Source organism: Meleagris gallopavo, chromosome 4, assembly GCF_000146605.3.
Source record: "Meleagris gallopavo isolate NT-WF06-2002-E0010 breed Aviagen turkey brand Nicholas breeding stock chromosome 4, Turkey_5.1, whole genome shotgun sequence".
NCBI lineage: Eukaryota > Metazoa > Chordata > Aves > Galliformes > Phasianidae > Meleagris > Meleagris gallopavo.
The window spans coordinates 54,176,629-54,184,162 of NC_015014.2; positions in this window are offsets into that span (position 1 = coordinate 54,176,629).

Genomic DNA, 7,534 nt, shown 5'->3' on the forward strand with positions numbered 1-7,534 from the left:
TATATATCTCATAAATCAACCCTCTTTTTAGAAAAGCAGAATAAAAATCCAGGCATTTGGGGCACATTACTTTCAGAGCAATACCTGCCTCCACTTATATCACTTTGTATGAGACATTCTTCTTGACCTACACAAACACTTTCAGGTTTTTGCATTGAAGCGCTTGATAGACAAGCTTGCCTTATACTCAAGCAGGTTTGTATTCAAAACACCCACGCAATTTTACCAGGCAATAATTCCCTAGGGTTGCACTAATTACCTCCTCTTTGCAGTCTGCAGTCTTGCATTCTATCAGCAACTCTTCCTTTTGCATCACACTTACATAGAAAAATAAATGGTCAGTGCATTAAATGTAACGACACTAACACTTGCTTGCTTGTTTTTCCACACACATTTACATGAGTAGATAAACAAATGATCATAAATGTAATTTTGATGTTTATGTATGTATAAATATCCAGCTGAATGAATTAGAAACCAGCTGTTTCCCAGGGTAATTAAAACAGGAATGATTACAACCAATGTACAACTGTAAAGGTAAGATAGAGGAAAGGTCTAATCGATGTTGATACTGGCTTTGGTGAGGTTTGGGGTATGTTTTTATCCTTCTGGAATAAGAGAGAAGCAAAATAAATGGTGTTGTTATTTGTGGTAGGCATTTGCATGGGTGAGAGGAGGCACAGAGGAAATTAATTCGTAGTGCTCAAATCCATCAGAGAGGAACAGAACTTCTCAGGTTTAATTTGTTCGGGCTTATAAATACAGTTAAATTGTTTTCCTTATATCAATTTAATCTCACCCATTTTTTAGAAATAATGGAACTTGAAGTAACTTTATAAAATAAGAGGTTTAAATTCTTGTATTCTGCAAGGTAGATGATCTGTAGAATTATATTTATTGGAAAATGTTTACGACAAACGGAAAACACATGGAGAAAGAGTAAGCAAATAAGAAAAAGAATAAATTGTCCCACATGAATGAAGTAGCTGATGCCAGGGTTTCCATAAGACATATGAATCTTTGAAGCACTCATTGAAGCTCTTTGGAACATTTACTCCACAGGTCACTAACAGCAGACCCTGTGGCACTCAAACAATTTCATATCACATTAAAATCATATTCAGAACAACAGCATGTATTATCAAGAGAGAAAATAGAGCTGTGTGAAATAGTCAGAAGAAAAGTAGAATCTCAGCAAAAGCTTTTGAAAAATTTCAACCTAAGTTTGCTGAAAATGTGAGCTTTTCAGATATGCCTGACCTTGATTTGGAATGATGTTGCGTTGATGGGGAAGTCAAACCTAAACCTAAGCATCAGACAACAGCAACAAAAGAAGCGTCTTTACTCTGGTTCGCTTAGGCACTGTGTCTTACACAATTTTCACCTTTACAAAAACTTTTCGAGTATCTTAGCTGTTTCAATACCACTTAAAAAAGGGTACATACCTCAGTAAGTTTTTGTCTTTTATAGCTATAGAAGAATCTGCCAACACGATGCTGATGCTGAGGAGAAACTAACACTCCAGCAAAACCTAGAATTATCTCAACTGCTCAAAAACCTGTTCCATTCTATAATGGGACTAGTACAAGTCCAATGAGACACAAACTGTGTTTAAGCTTTGCTGCCTGGACAACCGCTTGTTTTTTCAAGGTTATGGAAAAACTGCAATATCATACATTTAGCTCTTATGAATCGTTGTGACCAGCGGGTAAATATAGGGGTCATTATCGTTCAAGACATCGTAAGTATGCCAAGGAGCATCAGCTGACTAACAGAATCCTGTCCCAGGTCAAAGGTAGACAAAAGAGCACCTCCCTTGTTCCCTCTATATACATGTAAAACATCACAAAGGTTATCAGTTGTGCCAACAAATGTTTCTGCACAACCCAATGAAACTTGAAGTAGCCACCTTTGCCTCGTTAGAATGTGTATGAAATCACAAGAAAGAGGAACAGAGACACCTAGGTCTAGCATTTTGGAAGGAAGTTGAAAGAAGGAGAAAGAGGTCATAAATGTGCCATTTGGGGCAAATCAGCTGGGCTGGCTTGCTAAAGCGTATACTCCACTGGAATCAAAGAAGTGAGCTGACAGATGTGAAACTGCAGAGCTGGGAGAACAGTTAGAACACAGGGTGAGTGCTCTTTCTCCTCCACTGAGCTTCTGAAACAGATCACAAGCCTTCTGGTTTGTCTTACTGGAAGGTGAGGAAGGTGACTAAATCATTCTCTGCAATGATTTCAGTTTTCATGATTATAGTAAAATATCCTCTTCCTCTACTCTATGCATTTCTTTCGTGCTGTTTTTTTCCAATCTCTATTTCAGTATGCAGAATTTTCCAGGCTTAAATGTTCAGAGTACACTTTTAGGCAGGGGGAAAAAGTTTCAATATTAAGATCTCTTTCTCACAATTTAGGCTCTAGATAGACAAGATTCTGAATCAAGTTCTGTTCAGCAACTCGCTTCAACCTTTCTTAAGTCTACTTTGTTGAATTCAGGTGCTTGTCATGATGATGAACCACTGACTAATGGTCAAATCCGTAGTTTGCAAATGTTAATTTCAGAAAAAAACACAGAATTTATAATGTCAAAAATACAGACAAGGATCTGGAATGAGTGCTTGTTCTGTTCATTACTTTCACAAGACTCCTACACAACAAACACTTGGTATATGTGAAGTTGTCTTCAGCATATGTCATTCAATACCCTCTAAAAACTGGCTCATAATCATTAACTGTGAGTGATATTGAAAGATAATTTCATCTATTTTAGCACAGTAACTGTCTAACAGCTTCACTTGTAATAGGACTAGACAAGTCCCACTAGCCACAATTGCATGTGAGGGACAGAGATAGCTTCTCATCTCACCACACACTGCTGAAGGAGGCATGAAGACAGCTGCAGGCTTGGAACTAGGTGATGTTAAAGGTCTTTTCCAACGAAACCCATTGTATCTTTCCACTGCCAGTTCCTAAAGTATGGTCAGTACAGAGTATTGCCAATGGAAATCAATTTTAAAAAAGCAAACGTAAAGCTGATAGCAAGGAGAGGCAGAGAGAATGTAGCAAGCACCTTCAGCATGCACTGTGAGAAACCTAGGGGTGTTTACTCACCAACATTTTAACAGCGCCCTAAATTTTTATATTAATTTTACCTACTTGCAATATTTCAGATAAAGATAATTTAGTTTTAGTAATCCTGTTTATTACAAAGATTAAGCTGCAGGGAATATTTTAGTCAAGTAAAGTTGAATAGCTTTGTGGGAAGGGAGCGAGAGTTGAATGGAGAATATCACAAGCCGTGAACTTATAAACTTTTGTAGATTTTAGTGACTGTGTCACTAACTTGCTCACTCTTTATTTAACCATGTCATTTGGTTTTATATTTACAGAGATTTTAAGGGTCAAATACAGCCTGAATAAAACTGGACTTATGGTCCACTTATTGCTGTGAAATACAAAATGCCTAATTTAAGTCACTAATGGATTAGCTAGATAGGAATATTTTTCTGCTTAGAAAAAAGGTCTTTTTTTTTCCAACCTGCCAACTGACCTTTGATAATTCCTCCTCATGAATTGCAAAGAAGCATTTAACTTAATCTCTGAGAAACAAGCAGGACTCTCAATGTACCTTATGCTAGTTAACTCTCTGAAAAGAGATGATCTGCTGTCCTGGGCCCTGCTCTTATAAACTCTTACGCCGAGTATTTGTGAATCAATTTTCTATGAGAATATGTGAAAGTATGTAAAAGTGTCACTATTAATAATCGCTAGAATTAATTCTGTTCAGAACATCTTTGTTCCTGCAGACAGTAAACTTGGGAGTCACATACAAGAGAATGTGTCCCACAGGCCTTATTCCTCTGATCTAATCTGATCTGATCTAAAATAAATGTTTTTAATTTGTGATTCGTGGTGTTAGGCATAGAAAGAAAGAAAGAAAGAAAGAAAGAAAGAAAGAAAGAAAGAAAGAAAGAAAGAAAGAAAGAAAGAAAGAAAGAAAGGAAGAAAGGAAGAAAGGAAGAAAGGAAGAAAGGAAGAAAGGAAGGAAACACATATTTCAGATATTTTATGAAGAAAACAAAGTGTATGAGCCCTTCCCAGTATCATAAAAGCTGTTTTATTTTTTTTTTTGTTTGTTTGCTTCCTTTTGATTGGTAAGCCATGTAAAAAAGCAAGTCTTCAAAGAGGAAGCGGATGGCTCATGCTCAAAGCCTGACAGTTACAGCACTGTTAGAGGAGATGAACAAGACTTTCAATCTCTGAAATTTCCAGGACAGATCTGGAAATTTAACCTGTATATCCTACACAAATGCAGCACCTGAGAAACGTCATTAGTAGGTAATAAAAAGGTGACGCTCCCTTCTGCTGTCCTTTCCTTGCCTCTTTCCAAGCCAGCAAGCATTTCTCTGAAAAAAGCAAGCATACGCTCATTCCTAGGAGCAATTATTTCCAAGGACAGAGGCTCCTCCTGGAAAACTTCTATCCAGCACCTGTGTACTGAGGCATTTCCACTAGCACTGTGTTTGTGCTTTGTATTTTGAAAGCTCTAGAAGCTGCATGTTTTTTATTTCAAGGTGCCTTTCACTTCCACTGAAGTCTTCATAAGGGACAGATGCTCAGATTCAAGCCATGCAGGGTTTTACTTGTGAGTATGAGCATTATCAGGTCTGGCTGGGAACAAGACTAGAGTCTAATCTCCCTAATTCAACTCAAAAATTCCTTTTCCTATCACAAAGCAGAAAAATGCAGTTTTAGGAAACTCTAATAAGGAGTAGATTTGTTGTTAGAAAAAAAACACCAAAACACAGTCTATTTATAATAAGGAGATTAGTAGTAAAGGCAGGTCTTACCTAAAGAATATTTGCCTCTGTTGGTTACTACAGGAACATAGTGAATGAATAAAAGGCATTGAGGCCACTTTAGCCTGGTGCATAGCCCATTATTATAGAATTATTGAGTTTTCATTAGATGAACAGAATTCAATCCCAGATAAATGCTGTATTTTATTGACTGGATTATATTTATGTTAATTTAAAAAGGGCAATCTGTCAGAGCTTTATTTTTCTTTGATTTTTGCCTTACTAAATCTAAAGCTATAGTGTTAATAGACAAGGTATATCCCAGTTTGTAAGCTAGAAGTAAACAAAATAGTCATCAAATATACCAGCCTTTGAAGTACACACTGCATAATGAATGCATTTGAAATGAAACCCATCAGTGATTCAGATACAGAGATGATTACATCCCCGATTGTCCCAAGCCTTACAAAATACATATAACAATCACATGTAATTGGTGTAAATTAAACTCCCTGAACTGCCTGGAGCCTAAACTGAGAAAATGGAGAATGAGACCAAAGACCTACGAACAGAATGCTGCATTTATATTGTATGCTTCAGTTTTAATTTCAGAACTTATTAAAGTTTTCTGCTGACTGAGACATGTTTTCTTCCAAACTCTAAACACACAACACTACTTAAGACCAGCTTTAGAAGTTTGGTGGGCCTGGTCATATATGATACATATCCAGAATTTGTGTGCAATGTTCATTGCCAAGTGTAACATGGTAAGGATGGAGCATAAGTTTAATTCTTAAATTCAGAATGAACTACACTAGAGAGAAACACACTATTTTGCTATGATGTAGTTTAATAAAAGAAAAAATAGGAAAGTACTTTTCAGTAACCGTTTCTCCTATTCCAGTTTCAGTTCTATCTAAAGATCGAAAAAAGTATTTTTATTTTCCCCATTATTTTTTATTACATCCAGCTGGATGGATAATTAGTACACAAATCTGATGAAATGATGTCCAGACACTGGGTTTAGTGGAGATGGGCAAAAAGAAATAGGATACAAGGAAGCAGTTCCTAAAGATGTTGCAGCTCACTACAAGCATCTGTCAGAGTAACATTTGTTTATAATTCACACCATTCTGATGTAATGACAGTGCTGGAAACTTCTTACACTCAGATCATCCAACAGCTGCCACTAGAAACACAAAAGCTTGTCATGCAATGGCTGATGCATTCTTTCAGCAACCGGTAAACCAGTGTATGTTCACTGCATCAATTCCTCTTCCCAGGAGATGCAACAATATTTCCTATGTCTACACAGATCTACCCCAGTTTATTGTGGATAATGATATTTAACTTTACTACATTTAAAAGACTCAGAAAAAAAGACCCACTAAAAGTAAGACTGTAATTAAATTATGATAGCTTTATGATCTATTTAATTTTCAGCCAATCCTAACCTATCTAGCAAAGGTCTTTCCTTTCCCAGTGTATTTTCTGGAATATCAAAATGAAAAATTTTATACTCTTCAGAGGCCATTCACTGTTACTGTAGTTTCAGAGATGTTCTAAATTGGATATAGACTGTTCATCATGAAAGAAGAAAGTCTCACCTTGGCTGAAAAACAGAATAGCTTAGAGGTAGTTTTTAGAGCAGCTGAACTCCAACTGAGTTGATTTGCATGTTTAACTGCATTTCTTTACATAAGAATTCCACGAGACTGAATAACACAATCGATTTGTGTTGGAAAATTTGAACCTCTAGAAAGCATTAAGTTGCATGCTCTCTACCGATGTGGTAAGATTAGTGAACGTTGTCACTTTCTGCATTAAATGGGCACAGATCTTCATTACCAGGTAGACAATGATTTCTGTTCTCAGCATCAGGGCTTTGATTAACAGAGCACACACTATAATTTTAAAAAGACTCAGAGAAGAGTCAAGAGTTTTCTATACTGGAACTTGATTAAATATTATGTCATTTTTATGGATTCCAAACACTATTTAGAGATCACAGACGAGAAGAGCAGTTTCAGTTGGAAAGTAATAAGATTGTTTTATGTCATTATCTTTTGTTAGCCATTAAAGTTTATTAAAGATGCTATAAGCTGCATTACTCCTCCTCTATTTGCAATTTATAGTGGCTGCGCTGCCAGAATGCAATTTCTCCTATAAACGGAGAAAACCCATGCAGAAATAAGTACTAATCCTGCTTGTTGTTGAATACATCTCTCAACATTTCTATACAAGCAACATCTGATATCATAGTTCCAAAAATTAGCTTAGGTTCTGGATGATGACTTAAGAAACTCTTAATATTTCTGCCAATGAATCTGTGGACAATACAGCTTCAATTTCTGCAATCGATGTAGTACTGCATGTAGCACAAAACCCAAGCTCCAAAACCTTTCTTAGTACTGATATTTGTGTGCTTTGTTAGGGTCCATATAGATAAGGCTTTTTCCCACTATCACATCCTGCAGGATTCTCCAGACACGAATCAACCAAACCAGAATAAAATCCACAAGTCTTTCTTCCTTCCCTTCAAAAGATGACCTAGGTCACAAACGAATCTTTTTATACAGTTCATATAATTTAGTACAAAGTATTCAGAACATAGCAAAAGTCTTTTGATCCCTCAGGTCCTTAGAAGGAAAAACATACATCTCTGGTTTACTGGCTTGCTAGATTAATGGGAGTTCTTTTAAATATGCATTAGGTTTCTTTCCTTTTTTTTTTTTT